This window comes from Girardinichthys multiradiatus, chromosome 1, assembly GCF_021462225.1.
Source record: "Girardinichthys multiradiatus isolate DD_20200921_A chromosome 1, DD_fGirMul_XY1, whole genome shotgun sequence".
Classification (NCBI taxonomy): Eukaryota; Metazoa; Chordata; class Actinopteri; order Cyprinodontiformes; family Goodeidae; genus Girardinichthys; species Girardinichthys multiradiatus.
This window is the reverse complement of record NC_061794.1, coordinates 6,664,205-6,691,089: the sequence shown is the minus strand read 5'-3', so window position 1 is coordinate 6,691,089 and position 26,885 is coordinate 6,664,205. Positions and strand designations below refer to the sequence as shown.

At 41.4% G+C, this 26,885-nt stretch overlaps 2 long non-coding RNA genes across 2 annotated transcripts; one reads left to right on the top strand and one right to left on the bottom strand.

Moving 5' to 3' along the window:
* Positions 1-6,228: 6,228 nt before the first annotated feature.
* On the top strand, positions 6,229-7,652 carry LOC124875400. Its single transcript, XR_007040027.1, has 2 exons — positions 6,229-7,278; positions 7,353-7,652. It is a non-coding gene; the product is annotated as an uncharacterized LOC124875400 (long non-coding RNA).
* A 2,177-nt stretch (positions 7,653-9,829) lies between these two features.
* On the bottom strand, positions 9,830-10,318 carry LOC124864879. Its single transcript, XR_007037380.1, has 2 exons — positions 9,967-10,318; positions 9,830-9,894 (listed from the first exon to the last, which is right to left on the bottom strand). It is a non-coding gene; the product is annotated as an uncharacterized LOC124864879 (long non-coding RNA).
* Positions 10,319-26,885: the final 16,567 nt, after the last annotated feature.

Here is a 26,885-nt window from a genome sequence, read left to right as displayed (position 1 = left end):
ATGTGTTTGTTAGTGCTTGTTAGTATTTTCTCTGTTGACTATAAATACCAAAACCTTTATATTCTGGTGGACTTTAAACTGTTTGACGTGCTGTGCTTTGTACATGTGTGCAATGTACATTACAGAAAATTCAGCAACACCTGGATCAGTGCTTCTGTGTTCTTTTTGTGTCTCTGTTCTGTTGTCTCAAACCCCCAGTTGGTTGTGGCAGATGGCTGCTCACACTGAGCCTGGTTCTGCTGGAGGTTTCTTCCTGTTAAAAGGGAGTTTTTCTCTCCACTGTCACTACATGCATGCTCAGTATGAGGGATCGCTGCAAAGTCAATGCAAGTGACTGTACTCTACATGCTCATCCAGGAGGAGTGACTCAATGCAATCTTCTTTGATAGAAAACCTTTTGAACCAATTTGAATAATAAACAGAATCCGACTGCACTGTTTGATAGTTAGGATTAATAGGAATGTATGAACCTGACTTGAAATCTGTATGATTTAATTGAATTGACTTTGTAAAGTGCCTTAAGACAAAATGTGTTGTGAATTGGTGCTACATACAGTACAGACCAATCGTTTGGACATACCTTCTCATTCAAAGAGTTGTCTTTATTTTCATGACTGAATATTGTAGCTTCACACTGAAGGCATCAAAACTATAAATTAACACATGTGGAATTATATACTGAACAAAAAAGTGTGAAACAACTGAAAATATGTCTTATATTCTAGGTTCATCAAAGTAGCCACCATTTGCTTTGATTACTGCTCTGCACACTCTTGGCATTCTGTTGATGAGCTTCAAGAGGTAGTCACCTGAAATGGTTTTCCAACAGTCTTGAAGGAGTTCCCAGAGATGCTTAGCACTTGTTGGGCCTTTTGCCTTCACTCTGCGGTCCAGCTCACCCCAAACCATTTTGATTAGGTTCAGGTCCGGTGACTGTGGAGGCCATGTCATCTGGCGCAGCACCCCATGACTCTCCTTCTTGGTCAAATAGCCCTTACACAGCCTGGAGGTGTGTTTGGGGTCACTGTCCTGTTGAAAAATAAATGATGGTCCAACTAAACGCAAACCGGATGGAATAGCTTGCCGCTGCAAGATGGTGTGGTAGCCATGCTGGTTCAGTATGCCTTCAATTTTGAATAAATCCCCAACAGTGTCACCAGCAAAGCACCCCCACACCATCACACCTCCTCCTCCATGCTTCACGGTGGGAACCAGGCATGTAGAGTCCATCCGTTCACCTCTTCTGCGCCACACAGAGACATGGTGGTTGGAACCAAAGATCTCAAACTTGGACTCATCAGACCAAAGGATGATGAGTCCATTCCTTGTGTTCTTTAGCCCAAACAAGTCTATTCTGCTTGTTGCCTGTCCTCAGCAGTGGTTTCCTAGCAGCTATTTTACCATGAAGGCCTGATTCACACAGTCTCCTCTTAACAGTTGTTCTTTGTGTCTGCTGCTAGAATTCTGTGTGGAACTTATCGTCCGCAGCAGAGGTGACTCTTGGTCTTCCTTTCCTGGGGCGGTCCTAATGTGAGCCAGTTTCTTTGTAGCGCTTGATGGTTTTTGCGACTGCACTTGGGGACACTTTCAAAGTTTTCCCAATTGTTCGGACTGACTGACCTTCATTTCTTAAAGTAATGATGGCCACTCGGTTTTCTTTACTTGGTTGCTTTTTTCTTGCCTTAATACAAATTCTAACAGTCTATTCAGTAGGACTATCAGCTGTGTACTGTATCCACCTCCTGCACAACACAACTGATGGTCCCAACCCCATTTATAAGGCTTGAAATCCCATTTATTAAACCTGACAGGGCACACCTGTGAAGTGAAAACCATTTCAGGTGACTACCTCTTGAAGCTCATCAACAGAATGCCAAGAGTGTGCAGAGCAGTAATCAAAGCAAAAGGTGGCTACTTTGAAGAACCTAGAATATAAGACATATTTTCAGTTGTTTCACACTTTTTTGTTCAGTATATAATTCCACATGTGTTAATTCATAGTTTTGATGCCTTCAGTGTGAAGCTACAATATTCAGTCATGAAAATAAAGACAACTCTTTGAATGAGAAGGTGTGTCCAAACGTTTGGTCTGTACTGTATGTACTCAAGTGTAATTTTGACTCTATTTGACGAAAGAAAATTCACAATAAGATTTAACTTGAGCATCAAATTCTTTCCAATTTAAAAAGAACTCAAATGAATCCTTAAAAGTGTAAAAACTGTAATTTGTGCCCATGATGAGTGGATGTATGTAAACAGAAATTTGTGATGCTAACAAACTAGCTTTGAATTACTACAAATATATCTATTTATATGTATATCTATACCTATACATATCGATGTCACATATATGTGTATATATAAATATATATATATATATATATGTATATATATATATATATATTCTAAAGCACTATAAGGTTCTCTGCAGTGTAAGCCAAAAGTGACCAGTCAGACAGGTTTTGCCCACTCTACATTCTCACCACCTGTCATTCTACATCCTTGTTTTCAGCTTGTTTAGGTGATGCTGTGACATGTCTAAGTGCAACTGCTGTTTGGATGTCCAGTCTAACAGTGAAAAGCCTGTAGATGTGCGAAGTCTGTGTTTTGACAAGATGCTATAACCTAGAGTTGTGAATCTGATTCGGGTGCACATGTACAAAGAAGTTGGGCACACAGATAGCACGATAAAGCACATCTTTGCTGTTTCATTTTTACCAGAGGATTTTATTCACCATCTGTTGATGTTTCAAGAAAACAGCTTGTAGTTGCTGCAGTGATCTGTGTGTTTATGTTATGGGCTAATCTTCTAATTTCAGTGTTTGGCCTTTTTGCTTGAGGTGTGTTTTCTTAACTCTTGAACTTTAATTCACATTCTCGTTTGCTCTCTGCACTACTATAGTGCAGGAAGCAAATGAACATTTGGTTTAATATTTGCAATATTTTGCAATATTTTAACAAAGGTACAAACTGTTCAAGGAGCTTTGCAATAGGGGTTGATGCAGGCAAACAAAACAACGTTAATTTCCATCTTGTACTTAATTAGGGGGTACAAGCACTGAAGCAAAGTTTCTTAACTAATGTCCAAGAGTGTTCATCTCATCCCATGTCAAACATGTAAAACATTTAAAGGTTTCATTAACAAAACATTTAACTTACTACTGATCATAAAGTATTGGTAGAGATTTATAGTTTAGTCTTATATTGAATAATACAACTGTCAATGGATTGATAATACCATTTAATTCAATTTAACTCCCTCCCTCCCTCCCTCCAAAATATTCAAAAATCTAATTTACCATTTTTTATTTCTTTTTTTATATTTTATTTAAAATAAACAGTTAAACAGGAACTGTACTTCGCTACAGTAAAAAGAAAGTTTCATCAACATTGACTTATCAAAGTGTTAGTCTCAAACTAAAACAAACTGTGTAATATTTTTGGGCCATCAGTTCATTTCACTTAAGAAGCCCAAAAAAATATAAATATTTGATAAAAAAATCAATTGTTTCAATTTTATTGACTTCCAGGAGACAAATTCCTCTTTATATATCAAAATAACCCAAACTTCTAAAGAACAAAGTCAGTTCTTTGGCAAAAATATCTTTCCTTCATTAGTGAGCTAGTGATTTCACTTTTTACCATTTTGTTGGCTGAGTACTTCATTCTTTACTCATGCTACATTTTAAAGTAATTGACACATTGAAGCCATCAATGTTTCTCTGTAGCTTTCATCAGATTTCATTTCTCAGGGTGTCTTTTAAACTTTTCTTTAATCATCATGCTGTCAGGCACATCAAACAGTTCTTTGTTCATTTCCAACTCAATGTAACTATTATAGCAGGGTTCTCATGTGTCTTCCTCTCTTTTAATTTATTTCTGTCATCTTCTTGACTGGCTCCACAACTCTACAAATACCGGTCCTTACGTCTATAGCACCCAGACAGGTGCTCTACCTGAGTTTAGAGAACAACTGCTCATGTCTGGACTCAACTTCCCCTGCAATGTTCTTTGTCAGTGTTTTTACCAGCTTTGGACATCTACAGAATATTTGTGCATTCTTATTGGCAAAACAGCTCGACAACAGTTTTCAAGTCTTGCCTGAGATTCTCAACTGGAATTACATGTGGCCCATTCCTATTTAATTTATCCATGTTTTGCAGTGCACCAATACTAGTGGCAATGAATCAGTCCCATGTTGTGGTTCTACCAGCACCATGCTTGACATACTTGTCAAAGTGGTGATGTCAAAATCTGTTGGACGTTGAGTTTAGTTTAATCATTTTGGTTATATTATAGCATCTTATATTTCATTGTATTCCTGGGTTTTGTGTTTTTGGTTACTAGTGTTACTCTTTTACCTCAGGAACTCAGTTATCTGGGGGCCCATGTATGAAGCTGTCAAAATGTTTCGAACAGTTTTGACCCACATGCAGAAAGCAATTCAGGAGACTGAGTTTAAGAAGTGCTGGAAATTAAAGGTTTGACTTGAGAGACATGAAACACAGGATGGATACGTAGGCTGGAAGGCAGGCGCAGACGAAGAGCAGAGGGACTGATGACTGAGTCGATAGTGTAGGAACCAATGAAGCGAGGAGACAGTTTCTTGGACATAGCCTTCAATGGGAAGTCCCGGGAGGACAACCAAACCTTTTGGCCAGGCCGGTACGCTGGAGCAGGCCGTCGCCTACGGTCAGCGTACTTCTTGTTTTGGTCCGCTGTACGAAGGAGAGCTCTGGTAGCATTTCCCCAGATCCGTTTACAACGGTGTATGTGGTGCCGAACGGATGCTACGGGGAATAGGGGAGGTTGATAACCAATAGAAAACTCAAAGGGAGAGAGGCCAGTTGCAGATGAAATTTGAGAGTTGACTGCATATTCGACCCAGGGGAGATAGATACACCAATCAAGAGGTTCAGATGCGGTCATGCATCTGAGGATGGACTCCATCTGTTGGCTCATGCGTTCTGTCTGTCCATTAGACAGACAGAACACTTCCCTGACGTCTGGGTGGTACCCAGACGTCAGGGAAGCCTTGGCTCCAAGGTACACCATGAAGGCGAAAAACATGCTGAACCAACAGTTGGGCAGTTTGGGAAGCAGATGGAAGTTTTTTCAGTGGTACAAGGTGGCAGGACTTAGAAAAACGGTCAACAATTGTATGGATGACCATATTACCCTTAGAAATAGGTAAACCAGTTACAAAATCAAGTGCTATGTGAGACCAAGGGCGTTTGGGCGTACTGAGAGGCTGGAGTAACCCATAGGGAGGCTGATTGCCCGATTTTTGTCTTGCGCAGACTGAACAGGCCTGCACATGCTCTTTAACATCCTTGTGAAGGGATGTCCACCAAAATCGCCTGGAAATGAGTGAGATTATTCTGCTAACCCCTGGGTGACCTGAGAATTTAGCAGCATGAATCCAACGGATAAGCCTAAACCTAACAGACGTAGGAACATACTTCCTGTTGGGAGGACCTGTACCTGGGTCTGGCTCGTTATGTTGGGCATTGTTTATATGGTCCTCCACCTCCCAAACTAAAGCTCCAAATGTCTAATGGGACGGCACAATGGGTTCTGCCTCTTTCACGGTAGAGTCAGGTGAATGAAGCCGGGAAAGAGCATCCGGTTTGTGGTTCTTGGAGCCAGGTCTGTAAGAAATAGAGAGATCAAAACGAGAGAAAAACAGTGACCAACATGATTGGCGTGGGTTCAGTCTTTTAGCTGATTGCAAGTAGGCCAGATTTCTGTGATCGGTCCACACTAAAATGGGGTGTTTTGCACTCTCCAGCCAATCTCTCCACTCTTCAAGAGCTAACTTAATGGCGAGCAGCTCTCTATCTCTGTGATGGCCACACCTGCAGCCACACAATCGGTGCTGTGGGGGAGTACCTTGAACAGAAGCAATGGACTCTGGCTGGCACACTCCAATTCCAGATTGACTGATTGGGTGATACCATCTGGAGTTCCACCATGGGGGAAGACCATGGAGTCTTTATTCTAATTTTTGCATAAGTTCTCTTTGTTTTTGTGATTTGCTTATTTTGTTTAGTTATTAGTCATTCAAGTACATTTTTAGCTAACTGTGTTTAGTTATTTTTGCTAGTTAAATTTCTGTATATGTTTTCCTTCCGTTTCCTCAGTGTGTTAGTCTGGTCTGATCAGCCAGTATTTAGGTCCCCTTTGTTTGTTGTGTAGGAGGTCAGTTTGTTTGTTTGAGCAGTTAGTTTGAGGTTTTGTTATGTTTAACCTTGATTTTTTTGTCTTGAGTTTAGCTTCTTTATTGGACCTTGTTTAAGGGCACTGTAACAGTTATTTGAATTTTATTATTTTGGGGAAATAAAACCCATGTTCTTTGAAAATTATTACTGTGTCCTCATGCTTGACCGGCGTGGTCCTTCACACATGGTGTCAGGAGTGGGATTTGCCAGTTGAGGACACAGTTTTTTTTTTGTTTTTGGCAGTTTTCTTAAGCCCAGTTTTTGTTTTTGTTTTGCTTTTTTGACTCTCCATGTTTTTCCCTTTTTGACCATGCACCGTGGAGCCAGGAAAAACAAACCAGAGACCCAACTAACAGAGGAGCCATGTGCTGGAGAAGAGGAAATGGAGGCTGGAGCTTCTACAATGGCAGCACACACTGGGGGTGAAGATGATAAAGAACCAACACTGAGAGACCTGACTGGGATTTTGCAAGCGTTCATGGGCCAGCAGGAGGCACGGGAGGTAAAATTAAACCAAGAATGTGAGATACAGGAACCGCGGTTTAAAGCCTTAAAACATCAGTTTCAGCTACTACAAATGGAAGTGCAGGCCCGCACATCTCCACTCCCTGAACCCTCTTCAACTAATCCAGAAACACAGGAGGATGACTATGAAGTTGTTCAGCGGGCCCAGGCTATATTTTCACCAGTCAATATATCTTCAGGTCAGTCGCAATTTTCTCTTGAGCCAAAGTTGCAGAAATTGACAAGTGAAGATGATATTGAACATTTCCTTGTTACATTTGAAAGAATTGCAGCTGCCTGTAGATGGCCAAAAGCAGACTGGGTTTTTCAACTTATTCCTCTCCTTACGGGTAAGGCAAGAAGTGCCTATGTTCATATGGATGTTGATGAGACGCTTATGATAATGTGAAAACAGCAATTTTGAAGAAGTATGACATTAATCCAGAGACCTATAGACAAAGGTTTCGTTCCCTGTATGTTTACCCTGATGAGAGCCCCAAAGAGCTGTATGTGAGGCTAAAGGAGTTGTTTGGGAAATGGATTCTACCCAGAGGTAAAACAGTGGAAGGAGTTGGTGAAATATTAATCCTGGAACAGTATTTAAGAATGTTGTCCCCTGAGCTCCAGGTGTGGATAAAAGTGCATGATCCGAAATCAGCTGCAGAAGCCTCCACCTTTGCTGATGTGTTTGTGGCTGCTCAAAGGAAGGGCCAGCCATGCAGTAACACTTCCTTTAAAGATAAGGACACCTGCAGGCCAGCTCCATCTCGGCATCAACAGGGTTCAGCAACAGGTGTGAGTAAAATCCCCGCCAGAAATGAACTGCCTGCAAATATTCATAATAAATTTAATAAAAAAATTCCAGCTTGTTACCTTTGTGGGCTGGAAGGGCACATCAAACCTATGTGTCCACAAAACCCTTTAAAACTGACCCAGATGTGTTTTTTGCCATGCCAAGACTCGGATGTAAAACAAGAAAAGGGATTTCCAATGAGAAAGACCACAGTAAAAATAAATGGGAGAAGACATAAAGCCTTGATAGATACTGGCAGTACTCAGACCTTGGTTCACAGACTACTTGTACCAAGTACAGGTCCTTCTCAAAATTTTAGCATATTGTGATAAAGTTAATTATTTTCCATAATGTCATGATGAAAATTTAACATTCATATATTTTAGATTCATTGCACACTAACTGAAATATTTCAGGTCTTTTATTGTCTTAATACGGATGATTTTGGCATACAGCTCATGAAAACCCAAAATTCCTATCTCACAAAATTAGCATATTTCATCCGACCAATAAAAGAAAAGTTTTTTTAATACAAAAAACGTCAACCTTCAAATAATCATGTACAGTTATGCACTCAATACTTGGTCGGGAATCCTTTTGCAGAAATGACTGCTTCAATGCGGCGTGGCATGGAGGCAATCAGCCTGTGGCACTGCTGAGGTCTTATGGAGGCCCAGGATGCTTTGATAGCGGCCTTTAGCTCATCCAGAGTGTTGGGTCTTGAGTCTCTCAACGTTCTCTTCACAATATCGCACAGATTCTCTATGGGGTTCAGGTCAGGAGAGTTGGCAGGCCAATTGAGCACAGTGATACCATGGTCAGTAAACCATTTACCAGTGGTTTTGGCACTGAACTGGTGCCAGGTTGTGCTGAAAAATGAAATCTTCATCTCCATAAAGCGTTTCAGCAGATGGAAGCATGAAGTGCTCCAAAATCTCCTGATAGCTAGCTGCATTGACCCTGCCCTTGATAAAACACAGTGGACCAACACCAGCAGCTGACACGGCACCCAGACCATCACTGACTGTGGGTACTTGACACTGGACTTCTGGCATTTTGGCATTTCCTTCTCCCCAGTCTTCCTCCAGACTCTGGCACCTTGATTTCCGAATGACATGCAGAATTTGCTTTCATCCGAAAAAAGTACTTTGGACCACTGAGCAACAGTCCAGTGCTGCTTCTCTGTAGCCCAGGTCTGGGGAATGTGGCACCTGTAGCCCATTTCCTGCACACGCCTGTGCACGGTGGCTCTGGATGTTTCTACTCCAGACTCAGTCCACTGCTTCCGCAGGTCCCCCAAGGTCTGGAATCGGCCCTTCTCCACAATCTTCCTCAGGGTCCGGTCACCTCTTCTCGTTGTGCAGCGTTTTCTGCCACACTTTTTCCTTCCCACAGACTTCCCACTGAGGTGCCTTGATACAGCACTCTGGGAACAGCCTATTCGTTCAGATATGTCTTTCTGTGTCTTACCCTCTTGCTTGAGGGTGTCAATAGTGGCCTTCTGGACAGCAGTCAGGTCGGCAGTCTTACCCATGATTGGGGTTTTGAGTGATGAACCAGGCTGGGAGTTTTAAAGGCCTCAGGAATCTTTTGCAGGTGTTTAGAGTTAACTCGTTGATTCAGATGATTAGGTTCATAGCTCGTTTAGAGACCCTTTTAATGATATGCTAATTCTGTGAGATAGGAATTTTGGGTTTTTATGAGCTATATGCCAAAATCATCTGTATTAAGACAATGAAAGACTTGAAATATTTCAGTTAGTGTGCAATGAATCTAAAATATATGAATGTTAAATTTTCATCATGACATTATGGAAAATAATGAACTTTATCACAAAATGCTGATATTTTGAGAAGGACCTGTAGTATGTGTACTTATGAGACCATCCCAATCTGTTGTGTGCATGGTGATGAGAACCGTTACCCTACAGCTGACATATTTATTGAAGTACAAGGACAACCGCATTTATTGAATGTAGGTGTGGCTGATAATTTTTCAGGATTAGGGGAAGTGACATCACGAGAGTGCGGAAGTTGCTGAGAGAGCAGAGAAGGTGAAGCGCCCTCTACGGCCGGGGCGGTGAAATTGCTCAAGGTCTGCTGAAACATGGAGGCTAGTTGTTTGACTTGCTGATTGGTTTGTTTCTGCTGTTCAAAAAGAGGACAGAGGGATGAGTCGTGGGTTATGATTTGGTGGTGTTGTTCAGAAAGAGTTCTCCTGAATGCTTCTGCTGGGTCGGGATGGCCAGTGTTCTGTCATATTGTTTCGAACAGTTTTGACCCACATGCAGAAAGCAATTCAGTAGACTGAGTTTAACGGTAATGAGTTTATTTACAATGTAAGGAAATGTGCAGGGAACTGGAACCGGGATACCAACTGTAAAATAAACAGAATGGTAAGCAAGGAGTAACTCAGGATCTGAATTCTTAAATAATAGTTCTGTCTTACTGGATAGATGGGGAGATCCGCCAGAGGGCGGTGGAGAGACCAAAGGGTTGTTTACCCGTGAGACTGAGGATGGTGAATACTGGTGTGCCAGGATGGTTAGCTGGTCCAAGAGTTTCTGAAGTTGGTGCAGTGGATAGAGGAGGGTGGACAGGGTTCATGGAGGGTGATCCAAGGAGCGAAGAAATCAGGAGGCTGCCAGCCGGTGTGATCAAACGAAGTAACAAGAGGCTTGAGTCTTTGTTCATGGAGCTGGATCGCTTCTTTCCAGAAGAGGCTAATCCAGGCAGAGTTCAATGCAGAAGTCAGGTTCAGGTAATCCTGCAATGTCTCGTGAGTTTGTTTTTATGGTTTAAACCCAAGCAATCAAACTGAATCACATTTAACCTCATACAATATCTTAACACACGTCAGAAAATGATGGAAACAACTTCAGTCAGATGTATGTCATGATTTTTACAGCCGACTTAACCCACATGCAGAGACTCTCAGAGAACTTTGTAAAAGGAATACGTTTTTATTGAAAGATTGATCAGGAACAACAGGAGCGACGAGTCTAATCTTCCTTACTGTGAAAACACAAAGAGAAAAGATAAATAGCTGAACCTCAGAAACATGAACCAACATAAACGTATCTTACTGGAGATTCCGGAATAACCCGCCAGGGAGAGAATAAATGTCAGGAAAGGAGTTCAGCTTGCCATGCACAGACTAGATCAGGAAGTAGCCTTAGCCACTACGGAGGACTGGAACAGATCAGGTAGGATTCCCACCTGGAACAGGTAACAAAGCAAGTTAGAGTTCGCAACAACAGATCCTTCAAAAGATATCCATGGTAAAAATCATGCAAAGATTTCAGAGCTGGCCAGAAATTACCACGGTGGCAAAAACACTCAGGTGCCGAGGTGTTGGCAACCTTCCTCTATATGCTTCCCAGCTGATGAGTAGATGCACAACACCTGTCGCCTCAGGTACACTCCTACTGGCCATAACTAGCTGCGTAAAGTTGTGTGTAACTGTGGAATGATGCTGGAGGATGAAAGAATTTGGAGGGAGTGTTTTATTCAGAGATTGTACTGATCTGCTGGCATACGAAGATGCCAGCTTATTGTCCGGTTTAGATTGCCTGAGGCAATTATTTTGGGGTTCTGCATGGAGCCGGCCTCAGTGTTACAAAGGGAAACCAGGAAGAACTGTACGTCTCTGCTGCCAGTTCAAGTTCTCACTATCAAAGGTCTAGGAATGAGTTAACATTTCTGCACCCTTTCAAAATTTTCCATTTTGAATAAAACATGGAGAAACTGCTCTGTTTTTCTCCAATAGCATTCACATTTACTGAAAGGCAGCTTTATGCAGAGCAATAACTCAAGTTTGGTTGGTCCAAATTGTACTAATCCATAGAGCCAATAGAATGAGATGATACCAAACACATTGACGTCCCACCAATCACCAGCTGTAAAAAGACAAAGACCTGTGACGCAGACTTATACCTTCGTCAAATCAACAAGTTCTTTGGAACAGGAAACAGGAAATGTACTACTTTAGAGATTTAGTTACCCGATAAAAATAAAACAAAACAACGGATTATATATTTAGGAGAGTAAATTATGAAGAAAGTTTTTAGATTATGTTTTTCATTTGTGAGTGATAATTCTGGTCTTCTTTTGCTGCTGGTTTGCTAAATCCTGGGTGGATTGTGATGAAACTTATTTTCGGAATCTGTGAGGTCTGTGCTGTCTGCAGACGCTGTTTGTGTGTGTACAAGCTGCCGGGAGGACAGCTAAGACCAAGTTTTGCACTGATGGAATTCTGTAGAGTTTGATTAGTTTCTGATTAAGCTGCTTGTAGTTTTAACTGTGTTTTGTGTTCGTAGAAGTGGTTTATATCAGCTTTTAGCCAAGAGCCTGACGTTTAAGAGAACACACATATGTTTATGTTTACCTAAGGGAAGGTACAGCAATGAACGTAGAAAAAAGTACACACCCTCCCCCATTTGCGGGTGATGGGTAGGGTGAGCTTAAATCAACAGAATTTAAAAATTGTACCTTTTTACATATATAGCTGTGAATAGCATAATCATAGAGCAATTGACTGTCAGACTGCAGAGATTACTCTTTTGGTTTTCAGTTTATGAAAGTAAACAAAGCTCCCAGGTTCCTGCAGTGGAAAGCTGTAACAAGACTGTGGAGATATCTGTAATAATCATGATGAGACATAGATTGTTCACACTCAGTGAGAAACGGTAACCTTGTTTGGGGGCCTGGAAATGGCCTCCCTATTTGCAGCTCATGTGGGGTTAAACCATGTTTCTGATTTATAGAACTCCGTACAGACATCAGAGCTAATGGTAAGGCAGTAACCCAATTCATTTTGGTCTGTGCACAGATTTTAGCCAATTTGGTTTTAAGGGTTTGATTCATTCTTTCAACCTTCCATTTGGCACTGTGTACCATCCACAGTGCCAAATGAGTGTTTCAGTCCCAGGAATTTTTCCACTTCCTTTAGTTCCTCCTTTTTGAAATGTGTTCTGTTGTCAGACCTTATTTTAGCTGGAAAACCGTGTATAGGGATATAATGATTTATCAAACATTTCACCACATTTGCTGTCTTCCTTTTTTGTAGGCCATGCCTCCGGCCATCCAGTAAATGCATCCACACTCACCAACAAATATCTGAACCCATTTACTCTCTCAATCATGTCTGTATAATCCATGATAACCTCTTTTCCTGCTATTGGGTCTACTGGGAACTTTCCAGGTGCTGGCTTCAAGGTTGGTCTAACATTGAACTGCCTGCACATCTTACATGAATTAATCCAATGCACTGCCATTGGTTTCAAAAAAGTGTGACACCAGTGTTCAAGATTTTTCAACATTTGCGTTGTTCCCACATGTCCTACTCCGTGTGCTGCTTCTAGGGCTACTTTAGTAAGACCTTGTGGCAAGATGAGACGTCTGTCTGGGCTTCTCCAGAGACCATTCTGATCCTCTAAGCCTCCTCGGGCCTTCCAAACTGATTTTTCCTCAGGAGAGGCCTCCTTTTGTAATTTCCGTACTTCTTCCAGGGTGGGTTCTGGTGTCCACCATGCTTCTGAACACAGCATTATGTGCCTGGGCTGATATCCTGCACATTGTTTAGCTGCCTGATCAGCTGCCTGATTCCCTTGTGCTACTCTGGTGTTACTGCTGTCATGTCCTCTGCATTTAATGACGGCTACTTCTTGAGGGAGCAACAAAACTTCAGCCAACTTTCTCATTTCCTGTTCATGTTTAATGGGTTTCTGTCCTGCAGTTCTGAATCCTGTCCTCAGCCACTGTTTGAATTCTACATGTACTGCTCCTGTAGCGTATGCAGAGTCTGTGTAAATGTTAACCTTCTGTCCTGCTCCTAGTTCCAGAGCAGCTATTACTGCCAAAACTTCTGCTTTCTGCGCTGATTGTGCATCTGTCAGTTCCTCTGCCTGTACTGTGACAAAATCTGTCCCTGTGTCTTCCACCACCGCGTATGCTGCCTTAAGTCCTTCTGTGTCATGTCTGAAGCAGCACCCGTCTGTGTACTGGTTTCGGGCGTCTGTTAGGGATGTACTTTGTAAATCTGGTCTGATTTTTTCATTGAACTCCACTTTTTCTGCACAGACATGTGGTGTACCGGTAATTATTCTATCTGCCATATTTATTCCTTCATGTGTGTATGTGATGTTTGGGGCCTCCAGCACCTTACTCAGCCTCTGTTGTCTCAGTGGTGGGAGTGTGAAAGCCTGAGTTCACAAAGGCCACCACACCATGTGATGTCAATATGTTAAGAGGATGTCCATCACTACATGAGCTGTTTTTTGGATTATTTTAGCCATCCCTGCTGCGTGTCGGGTGCACTCATGATGTCTTTGTTCCATGTTGTCCAGCATTACACTTATGTACATGAGGACTGTCCTAACCCCCCCTTTTTTCTCAAACAGCACACCATTTGCTGTGTGTGCTGTTATAGAAACATCCAGCTGAAATGGCAACATGTGAATCTGGGTGTGCCAAATGTGCAGCTTGCGAGAGGCTGGTTTTTAAGTTAATGAACGCTTCTTCAGCTTCTCTGGTCCATTCAAGCGGGGCAGTGAGATTTCTCATGCCCTGTTTTTTGACAAGGTCTCTAAGGGGTGCAGTGAGGTAGGTGTAGCCGGGCACAAAAGATCTGCTATACCCTGAGTCCTAGGAAAGACAACATGTCCTTAACCAGGAGTGGTTTTGGGTGGGACAAAACAGATTGGTGAGCTGGGGACATCCCCGTGCCAGGTTGGGAAACTACTCTGCCCAGAAAGTCAACCTGGCGTCTGCAGATCTGGAGTTTGGCTTTGCTAACCTTGTAACCTTTTTTAGCCAAATGTGTCAGGACAATTGCTGTTGCCTCAAGGCATTCAGCCACAGTGGGTGTTGCGAGAAGAATGTCATCCACGTACTGAATCAGAGTGGTGTTTGGTGGTAATGGGTAATCTTGGAGAGAGTTTTTTAGAACCTGATTGAAGATTCCTGGAGCAAGGGTGAGGTGTGAGCAGCGCTTCCAAAAGTGTGATTGACACTGCTAAGACATTCCTCTTGGCTCTGATTGGTTGGAGCTGTGTATTTCTGCAAATGGCTGTAGGACCACTGGGAGGAGCCAGATGATCTCGATTTTTTTCACAGATCATCTGTCTCATATTTTTCTGTCAGGTCATTTTGATAGTTTTAACAAAAATGTAAAAAGTAAATTTTTACAAACGTTACCTACTGCAGCTTTAAATACATGGGGGTGGGGCAACTACATTTTTGCTTAGGACACAGGAATGACTGAAGCCAGCTATGTCAAAGCAGATTAATGCATTAGGAAGCCCTAGTCAAAGTCAAGACCTAAATTCGATAGGGAATCTGTGGAAAACTTGAAAATTGCTATTGACCAATGCTCTTCATCCAATCAGACTGAGCTTTAGCTAATATACAAAGAATGTGCAAAACGCTCACATAGACAGATTCCATAAGAATTTTGTTAAACTGTTCAACAAAATAAAAACGTACATTTCCAGGTCCCTTTAGAAGAGGCCCCTGAGACCCATTTTCTGGGCAGCCAACTTGTTTCTGGCAATGACAGCCTTCTCTACTTTTTCTTTGAGCTGATGGGCTGTCCTCAAATAATAGCAATGGCTCTGGTGGTGGCCCATGTGCACGCCTGTTTTGGGTCAGGCTAACACAGTACTACTGCATGAAATGTAACAAGCAAAACAATTAATTGATTTTAGTCAAGGCAAGAAGGAGGACAGCATGCAAAAGGGGTTTATGATGAATGTCACATCTGCTTAATATCATGACCACAAACATCTCATCAGTTATGTCTGTCTTCATTCCAGTGTCAGTTATCTAACAAGAAAATAATCTTTCCACCTTAGAAAACAGGTTCCCTAATGTCTGTGTGTAGAGATAAGACAAGCAGAGGCAGAGATGGCTCTCTCCAAAACAATCAACCCAATAGCTCCCGGCCATCTCTGGCAAAGTTTCACATAATTGGAAAATAAAAAAAAAGGTTCTTGTGATTTCAGAGTGGGTGGTTTGTAGTGGATTGGGAGCCATAATAAATTGTTCTTGTGTATTTTTATCCTGCTGCAATGTTTATTCAGGTGGCTGATGTCAATGTTGGCTTGGCATTTCTGACTGAAGAGCAGAAAGCACTCATATTTGATAAAATTAGCTGGAACATTTTCATTCTGTGCTCCAACAGGTGGTCAAAAATAGATGTTTTCTTGTGTTGAAATAAAACAAAATAAACATTGCTCCTGCACTTTTGTTTAAGCCCACACTATAAATACTTATTGTGATATATATGTTTCTGTGAATCAACACATTTCAGCAGAGAGCAGACAACAATTCATCTTCCTCTGATTTAATCTTAAAATCCATTTAAAATATTCACAGTAAACAAATCACGTAGCATGTGGACCACTTCCAGTTCTTGAGAGGTATTTAAAGAAAAATAGACGCATGTGTGATTGTTGAAGCAGAACTTCTGCTGCTGCTGATTCTGCTGCTTATCTGTTGGTAAACTGAGTCACACGCATCGTTTATGTGCTGATTAGAGACAACATGTGAGACCAGAATTATGTTTCTGTTATATACTTCAGCACAAAGCTGGTTTGTTTGTTTCCAGAAACAGATTGGATATTTTGAAATTAGTTTCAGCATAGTTATTGTCACTCATAGTTCCCTTACCTACAGTATACAGATGTCAGATCACAGTGAGTTTGTAAAAGAGTGAAGCTAGTCAAATGGAGCCCCTCACTTTATCTTTAATAATCTAATCTAAATCTAATAATCTAAACATAAGATTGGTAACCTTTGCACAATGTGCCTCAGAATCCACTGATTGGCTCTATCTTTTTTATGTTTGCTATTGCGTCCCCTTTGCTTTACAGTACTCCTTCCGACTGGAATGTTTAGCATCCTGTCATGGAACCATGCTGGAAATCACCGATCTCCCTAAGAGCGACTGATTTCTCCCAAAAATATTAGTAGAAGGAGGCTGTATGATGGATTGTTTAAATCTGTGACCAGGGAAGTCAATGGATCACCTGAATTAAATGATTTTGAGGAGTAGTCATATTCAATTCAATTCAAAAATACTTTATTATTGCCAAAGTGAAATTAAATTAAATTAAATTCTTCTGCCAACATAATGTGTGGTGGTGATCTTAATTTGCAACCACAGGTTTGTTTGTCCTCCTGGGACTTTTTTCTTGTCTCCTGGTTGTTATTTCATCGTCCAGCATTTGGATCCTATCTAAGCACAGGTGTCACCGGGTGCTAAGGCCAGCAACAATGTACTGCTGGTTCCATGGCTTGATTTTGTACTTTTGCATCTGTTTTTAGTTGTTTATTTGTAGCACTTCTGCCTCCAGCAGAGAGTTGGCATTAATGTAACTGGCTATAAGTCACCCAGGCTTCACTGCTATAAATTGCTTGGCAATTTTTGTTGGGGAGATGTACGTAGTTGTTCTGAAAGATCAGTGGAAAGGCATCATACCTCTGCACCAACATGGGTAAGATATGGGAGAATGACATTATCACTTTGCTTTAGATGATATCACTTTGCTGAGTGAATGCTGGCACAACTAGCTGCCGCTACTCGCTAGTGACTCTAAACCCTTCTGATTTATTTTATGGTTTTATGGGTTAACCCTAACCCTACCTAATCAGATTTTGCAATTGTTTTCACATTGGAATACTTTCATGATCTGCCTGTCATAATCTGCCTGTGTTAGGTTTTTGAGTTTGTGTACTGTTTACTCTCTCTGCACTGCCATTTCCTTTTATTGCTTTATTTCTGTTCATTCAGCTTTATTACATTCATTCTGTTGTTTAGTTTTTGTTACTTCCCAGGATTCCTCTGTTAGATGTGTTAGTTTCCTTACAGATCTGGTTCCCCTCTGTTCTTTAGTTAGTTTCATTGTTTACTTGCTTCAGTTCATTTAGTTGTTTCTGTTACCTCCCTGCACTCCATGCTCTTCTGTGTTAATTAGTCACCTTCTCCCTCATTCACCTTCTACATCAGCTGCTGCTCCTGATTCTCTCCTTGATTACCTTCTCTAGTTAATTGGTCCATACTCTACTTCCCTCAGTATTTAAACTCTCTGGCTTTCAATGTTTGCTACCAGTTCCTCCTGATTTATACCCCGATGTATACCCTGTTTACTGCCTGCTCCTTGCCTGTTGTCTTTACATTTCTGTGCTGTACCAGTTTGTAAGTCATGTTGTTGTTGTTGTTGTTGTTGTTGTTATTGTTATTGTTATTATTATTATTAAAGACTATCCTACTCACTTCATGGTTCCCTTGTCATTGTCTGCATTTTGATCCTACATCCAAGTCTTGACAGAAGGAACCGGACAAAAACATACACCAAGCAGACAAAGCCTCTAAGTTGTAGCACTGAGTCCAGCAGCAGGAAGGAGACTTCAGGGCCAGATATGGGGAAGATATTGAAATCTTGCCTTCTCCAATGTTGCTGGAAGAAATGGAGGAGACTTTTGGAGGTTCCCGCCTGGTTCTAGCACTGCCAGGGTACAGCCTTCCATGCCAGCGGCAGCCGGAAAGATGTCCATGCTTGCAGCAGCTGCCGATCTCTCCATAACTGCAGCAGCCACCAAGATGTCTACTTCAGCAGTGTCAGAGCTTCCTAGTTTCATGGACCGGGTGAGCAGGGGATTTAAGAGGGGGCAAGGAATCATGGCCTTATATTGGGCACCCTTTGAGCTCCCCCAGTTCAACCTGGGGTAGGATGGAAGCAGCCAACTAGTTCAAAGATTGGCTTGAGGAGTTTTTCTTCCCCAGAGCACCATGACTCCAGAGGCCATTAGAACCGAGCTTCAGAGAGCTCTTAAGGAAATCTTCTCACCCACTTCCAATGGTCAGGCCATCACCTCCATTTCAGCTCTTGCCTCTGAAGGTCAGCCAGATGCTTCAGCTCCTGGCTCTGAAGGTCAGCCCAAGACTTCAGTCCATGCTTCCTCTGCGGGTTAGCTTGACACTTCAGCCCCTGGCTCCTCTGAGGGTTAGCTCGAAGCTTCAGCTCCTGATTCCACTGAGGTTCTTCTTGATGCTCCAGCTCCTGCTTCCAGTAAGGGTCTTCTCTACGCCTCAGCTCCAGCACAAGCACCTGCTTTTATTAAGGATCAGCCAGATACCTCAGCTTTTGCCACTGCCTCCGAGGGTCTTCATGACGCCGCAGCTTAAGGCGCTTCCACTGAGGGTTAGCACTACTCTTCAGGCCTGTCCTCTTAAGTTAAGCGCAACAGGTCATCCTCTGCCCACCAGCCATCACCATTATTATCATCACTGCTGTCTTCTCCAGACCAACCATCCTCACACCTGCCTTCTTCAGACCGGCAATCCTCACAGCTATCTTCTCCAGACCATACATCATCACAGCTGTCTTCTGGGCCCCACCGCAGACCATCTGGGCTCCACCTCAGATCACCTGGGCCTCGTCGCGGGTTTCCACGGTTTCCGCACCATTCATGGGGGCCTCGCCGAAGGTTCCTGCGGTTCCTGCACCACTCTCTAGGGCCTCCCTGAGGATTCCAGCGGTTCATGTACCTTTCTCGAGGGCCTCGCTAAGGGTTCCTCCAATAGCTCCTCCGTGGGTTCAAGTCTCCAGAGCTCCTCCATGGGTTTAAGTCTCCAGCCCAAACGTGTGGTCGACCTCCAGAAAGGGTTCCCAGAAGATCCTCTACGCTCTGCATTCGGCCTCCAAGGCACCTTCTCAGCCACCGTCCACCCCCAAGGCACCTTCGCAGCCGCTGTCAACATCCAAGGCACCTTCTCCGTGGGTTCCCTATACACCACCAAGGGGCGGAGGTATTGCAATAATTTCCCGTGAGAAATGGAAAGTCTCGTCAGTGTCTGTGCCTGTGCATGTCTTCAGCTCGTTTTGAATCTGCTGTCTGTGGTCTGTCTGGTTAAACACTAACCATCATTGCTACTGTTTACCATCCCCCCAAACCGAAATGTAAATTTTTAAATGGATTTGCTGCCTTTCTCAACTTTTTATCCTCACTCTCATCCAATATAATATTGTTGGGTGATTTCAATATCCACATGGACAATATTAACCTGCCTCTCACAAAGACTTTACAACCTGTCTTGAGAGTTTTGGATGTCAGCAACATACCACTATTCCCACACACTCCAAAGAACACATTCTGAATGCCATATGCCGCTCTGGTGTCACTCCTCTTGACTTCACAGCTGACAAACTCCCCATAACTGATCATTTTCTCCTCTCATTTACAGTGAAACTCACTCTCCACATCTAAAACACCATATCTCATTTCATTCCGAAATATCAGGAACATTGACCCTGTCGCTCCCTCTTCAAGTATTCTCCTTCTGCCTCTCTAACAACTACAACATATCCATTCCAAATGACTTGGTTTCTCACTACAACAGTTGTCTCCATAAAATTCTTAATTCTCTTGCTCTGTTAAAAACCAGATCTGTTTTTCTCTCTGTTTCTGCCCCTTGGTTCCCTTCCGAGCTTTGTCTCATGAAAGTCCAAGGTTGGCAACTTGAAAGAATTTACAGGACAACTTGTCTCACAATTCACAAAGAAATGTGCACTAACCAATTCTAAGTCATAAGGACTCCATTGCCAGCACCAAAACTCACTACTCTATTATTATTACTGCCAACAAGGGCAACTCTAAGTCACTGTTCTTCTTACTTTTTAATATCATCGAACCTCAGTACTCTCTCCCCCTCACTTATATTCATCCTCCTTTTGCAACTTTATTATGTCATTTTTCACAAAAAAAATCCAAAACATCCACCTTTGCTCAATCCTTCACTCCAGCGTCTTGCCCGACCATTACCCATTTACACAACTTTTCTCCTCCTTTCAGCTCCCCACTCTCTCGGAAATTACAGAACTCATCCGTAAAGCCAAGCTATACTTGTCAAATGGACGCCATCCCCACCCAATTTATTAAAGCCCTCTCTTGTTCCCCTTGTTTCTACCATCATTCACTCCTCTCCCACCACTGGAACTGTTCCTACATGCTGCTGCCATTACCCCAATTCTAAAGAAACCTGGTGCTGACTCCTCCAACTTCAACAACTTCCGTTCTATCTCCAATCTACACTTCATCTCCAAAATCCTCGAGAAAACAGTTGCCTCCCAATTTCACTCTCATCTATCCCATAATAATCTGTATGAAGAGTTCTGAGACTGGTTCAGTTCTTGCCTCTCTGGCCACACTGTTCATCCAATATCAGACCTCGGGGGAGCAGTATAACTAACTCTGTCGATAACAATATACATCAAGTAGTCTTTATATTCAGCTACCTGTAATTATCAATCACAAAGCCTTATATCTCACTTAAACCAACTATATACATCAAACAGGTAGCGGTAAAATGATAGTTCGCCATGGAACTTTCTCCAACTCCTGCTGATGCTTGGGTCTGATGCGGTCCTTTGCGTCTCCAAAACCACTGTGGGGAATCTAAAAGCTAGTTTTTTTTAAAGGAATGATTCCATATATGATGTTTTAAGGTAGAATGCCTTGTCTAAAAAAAATCCCAATCATCTTTTAAAACCAGACTTTTAGATTTTTAAAAACATTTTACTTTCTGCACTCACCTGCATCTAGCTGGCTGGCTGGTTGGCTGTGCCACCCCTTTTTAGTTGATAGAAGTGGTATTACAAAAACACACACTTAAGAGGACATAAAGCTTTTTTTCCACTTGCCTATCTAGGCTTATGACGAGAAAAAAAAGAATTAGAAAAATAAATCAAGATTTATTCCCCACTTTAACAGAGATAAAAAAAAGTTTATTTTTCAAAATAAGTTTTTATTGAGCTGTTGTCACCAAAATATAAATACATAAACAAATACATATATAAATCATTAAAGGGTTAATATTTTAAATTTCCCTGGTGATTACCCCTTTCTAATTTGTTGTTACAGGTTATGATAAACATGTACTAACAGCAAGTTTTAAGGCCATTAGCAAGATACAATCTTGGTCCCAAGAAAGAGCATTCATAGTGGGCAATGGTCATTTGTCCTACAGATATCCTTGTTCAATGCTGTAGTTAATTCTATATCTCACATGAATGTACAATCTTGGTTTGATAACAACATAGCATAGCCAACGCATTCACTGTTTATGTGCTTTTGCTGTGTTTTATTTTACTTTACAACTATTTAATGTAGAAAAGGGGACATTGGTTTTTGGAAACCAGCCCTTTCACTATCCATTTGAAAAAACAAACCGCTATTAGTAAAGGTTGGTGGTTTTATTCCAGTGCCTCTAGTGGCAGAGCCAAGTATTACAAGAAGAAACAGATAAAAAGGCCTCTGAATTATTTTGTTTCTCACGTGCCTTTCAAGGCAGAACAGAAAAAAAAAACCAGGAAATATTTGAATCAGATTGTTTTTCTCACTTGCCTTTCAGGGCTTCCGTATTTAGTAATTACTCTTTGTGGCTTTCCCTCTTTGTGGAGGAAGTCCATCTGCTGAACAGCACTTCAGCTGTCAACATTCTATTGGTATGATTTATAATAATTTATGAATCATATTTTTGGTTTTTATTAATTGTAAGCCCTAATCATCAAAAATTAACATTTGAAAGTTATTACTCTGTTGTAATTTGTCTATCGAATCTAGATTTCAATTACTGAAAGGAAATACATTTTGAAAATATCCTGTTTTAATGCAGTGTCTGTATATGACATAATGTGAAAAGTTCTGTGGAGAACAGTATTGGAAGAGATATCCATATCCAAAGATTGAGCTTCAACTGCAGGGCATAAACTAGATGGTGAATTTTAACATGGGGCTGACATCCTTGATGTGGCAAGGGATAAAATCTTAATCTTCTTCCCCTGTCTGAGAGTAATAGAATCAGAGAAGCTTTGATTGAACGTGGTGTGACATGCAGAATTCTTAGTAGATATCTTAGTCCTGTCGATTGTAGCTGCAGGACCCTTCCATTAATACAGTGCAGTTTATTTCCACAGCAACAGAAGTCACCTCAGTGTGCTATATGGCAAAAGGAGATAGCTTAATTCAGATCCAGTGGCATATGGTCCAAGTATATGGTACAGCCCAATTCAATCCATTTCAGCCAGCCTATAGAACCTGTAAAGGGCCATGTACTGAAGACCTAATACTAAATTAATTTCTTATGATATGTGCTGGCTCAGAAACTGTAATTGATTGGTCCCTTGGACCAACTTTATTTTTTCCCTTAACAGTTTTACTTTTAACAATGAATGAAAAATGTATGTACTGTACTTTTAGCGTCAGACGTATTGAGATAGGATCACATAGGACCAGTTTTCATCAGCTACATCAGGAGTCTGCAACAACAGAGCCACAAGTGACTTGTGACTAGTCAGTTGAATTTAAGGTTAGCTATTTTCAGTACCCATACGAAGTTTTCAAAATGAATTCATAAGAAGCCCATGAAGGTGTAAGTAAAATAAAGGAAATGTTTTCTGCACAGGCAGGAAGCTTATTTTGAGCAGGGAGCGAGACTGCAGAGGATAATAGGGGGGCTTCATATTACTAAGGACAGCTAAACATACCAACTTAGTCATTTTGTCATTAAAATAAGTAAAAGCCAGTTTTACAGTGAATGCCCATGAGTGTGATGTTGCCCCTCAAATAATTTTACGAAGCATAAATAGTTGCTTTTAATTATGCTTCTTTATTTCACCATATGAATATTTGTACCTGGTATGGTGGTATGTATCTTGTATGTTTGGCTTTAGAATATTTTCAGTTATTAGATTTTTTTATTAACTAATGAGCTGACACAGAGTTGGCTGTTAAGTTATGGCTGATAAGTGTTTAGGATTAAAATACAATTGTGAAAATGAATTGGTGGTGAATGCTCTGTCTCTGAGAGGGTTTCAAATATCCAGCTGTGGCAGTAGCTAGCAGTGTGCATGATGGAGGCTGCACAGTGTGATCAATTATGTTTGTTTCCCTTGGTTTCTTTACTGTTAGTGATCTTTGCAGGGCGGACAGGCAGGTATGTGTTCCCCAGGGAGAATAATCAAAAGAGCCTCATGACACTTGGAAGGATCTTCAGCGAGGAGGAGGAAACTACAGCGGTGTGGTAGCTTTCCACCAGACTTCCAGCAGCTTGATAGAGATGAGGAAAATTATCAGTACATCTTAAGGACCAGGAGATCTAAAGTGCACAGACGCAATTGGTAAGTATCTTGAAGTGAGAATAAAGATAGCAGGCAACAAGTGGGAATGAATAAAGTATGGGCATGAGGAAGTTATCTAGTAAGCTTCCTTCAGCTCTGGTGCTCCTCTTTTACTGTTGGTAGATGAGTCTAATACTAATTGATGAGATTTCACTGGCTAGCCATGCCCTGGAAGGAGAAGCAGTACAACAATAAGACTCACACACCCACTCACACAGAAAACCCAGCAGGATATGACCAAAAGGTTATGGCTTGCGAATGAAAGGCTAAAAGGTTTACAGCTTGTGTTACCAAGGGGCAGCAAGCACTTGACCTACAGAGCAGAGATCAGACCAGATGGATCAGATTAATTAAAATCAGGTATATTGCAGGTGAGGAATTTATATATGAATTCAGCAAACCCTCACAAAACACCTTACATTTGAAAAGGACATGTCTGTTCATCCTGTGATTCAACTGCCCATTGGTAGAGGTGATGTTTTTGTCATCTAGCTTCCAAAGCAATAAATTAAATGTTTTAAAATATTTGTGCTTGTCCAAAAATCATTGAACTTTCATGTGGGACAACATCTTTAAAGGGACATTTTTAACTGTTCACCCACTTGGCTAAAGCTCTGACATAAAATGTGCAGCAATTTACTTTAATCTGAAATTATCTTTAGTTTAACAACTATATAATAAATGCCAACTCTGCCAGAAATGTTAGCAAACACATTTAATTGTATTCTTTATTTGCAGAGTAATTCTCTGTCTCATCTACTTCTGTGTTAATTTTGCTTGCTAGGCTTGATGGTTGAACCCTGATGGTGTAATCATTTATTGTCTGTGTGGTAATGCTTCGCTAAAGTGATGCGGTTTGTAAAGTGTTTTAGACCGACATTTACTGCATCTTCCAAAATGTTTACTTTAGCCATTAAGTTTATTTGGATCAGATTGTTTTAGTCTATGACACCTCTTTTCCCACTGTGAAAATACTAATTCGTGTTCTAAAGAAATCTTGAGGCACAAACACAGTTGATGTTGATGAGTTGATGACGATCAGAAATCCATCTTCTTAATTGTTGATTTAATGGGATCTGTGGAAGCTTGATGGTCTTATCTTCTTTCTTAATGCTCAGTGTCTGGTCCTTCTCTGGTCCACCTGAAAAATCTTTCAGACTTTCAAAAACCTTCAGAAGTTTCTACAATAATGTAAAAAATGTCCAGAATATAATTTTTAAACAAATATTATATTTTGTGAAAAAACGGCCTCTAAATCTAAACTCAACTGAGGTAAGGGCTCAAGTTTTTCACCAAGGCATGGTAGCTACATGTATCTTTCAGTCAGATTTATTGATTAGTCCTTTCCCAATTATTGCTAAGTTATATTTGAGTAGTTCACTTATTGTTTATACCCCCCAAAATGCACTCTTCTGATTGTAGTTTCGAATAGCCCACCAGGCCCCTGCTGAATTTTTAAATCAGTTTCAAAATTTCCTACTAACCTCTTTTTAAATAGAACACTTAAGTTTAATTTGATTGAAGATACTGACCTTGGAGAAAGCAATAAAACCATAAATCTTCACCAAACGTTGCTACAAAAACTGCTAAAGAACATGTAAGTTCATTAATTGCCTTGTCTATTGGCTGAAACATACACCAGGACCCTGTTTCAGGAAGTGGGGTTAACAAACTCAGAGTTGAAAGCACATACCCTGAGTAGACCTACTCCACACATCATACTCAGAGTTTTTGGTTTCAGAACACGGGGTAACACTTGAGTTACTCAACTCCGAGTCAAAGTCGTCCAGAGTTTAGCACGAGCGCGAGTAAATAAAAGGCCCTCATCAATGGAAGGCAGATAAGACAATTCACCATGGCAGCAGGAGGAAATAAAAAGCCTAGAAGTGCGTATTTCTCACCAGTGGAGTTAGAAATATTAATAACGGTATATGGAAGAGATAAGAATACATCCTTTAATCAAATTTTGACAGGTGAACTTGTGAACTGAAGAGGGGTCATGGGGTCATGTGGGCGGGGATGTCATGGGTCAAAGGGGTGTAGCCGAGGGGCATAACCATGCATGCTGATTGGTTATTGTCATGAGGGGTGAGACATTAAATTAGCCAATTATAATACAGGGGTGTGTTTAAGGGTGTTATGTGGAAGGCCTTAAATGAACCAATGAAAACACAGGTATGATATTAATAAAACAAGACAGATATGGTATTATCAGAAACTGTATGCCATCAGCACCAATTAAAATAGAGGGGATGTGTTTGTAAACCTTGTTAAACCTTGAATAACCCAATGAAACCAATGGGGCGTGCTTTAGTGTTTGCTTTAAATACAGGCATAAAACTCTGCACTTTACATGCAGCATTTGTTGGAAAAGAACACCCGTTCAGCAATGGCTAGAGTTAAGACTGTGGCTCAGTAGGAAGAGTAGTCGTCTTGCAATCGGAAGGTTGTGGGTTCGATTCCAGCTTCCTCCTGCTGTATGTCGATGTGCCCCTGGGCAAGGCACTTAACCTCAAGTTGCCTACCGATCTGCGTATCGGTGTATGAATGTGTGAGTGCGATTGGGTGAATGTGGCTCTAGTGTAAAGCGCTTTGAGCGGTCGTTATGACTGGAAAGGCGCTATATAAATTCAGTCCATTTACCATTTAATTGTCAAGCGGAGGAGAAATGCAACGCGTGCCAAGATGATGATGAACAAGCAACTGCATCATCTATATCATCTACTTCCTCATCTGAGATACCTATCAGAATTCCCGTCATAACATTCTCTACCAATGATGATGAGAATCCAACTTCATCTTCAACAACCACGGTTGAAAATCAGACCTCGGTTCGGCCAAGAGGTACGTCAGTTCTGTGCGAAACCCCAGTGACCATCTACCAGCATTCATCCTGTGAATTGAAGACCCCCGTTGGATACTCTGCAGGAAAAGCGGTCTTTGGAGCCATATGGCCTGAGGGGTAGCTGGGGGTATATTTTCATGTATGAAATAGGAGAACTCTGCCTGTATCAATTGGATCAAGACGAGGTATTTAATGGATCATTGGCTCTGTGTACTCTCACCCACAATGACTGGGCTGTGTTAAGGCTTGCAATCCCGCACCTTAATGATAGCCCTGGAACAGTCTTAATGCAGGAGAGGGAGGATGAAGAAGAAAATGAACTGTCTTCTCGACCTGCAAAAC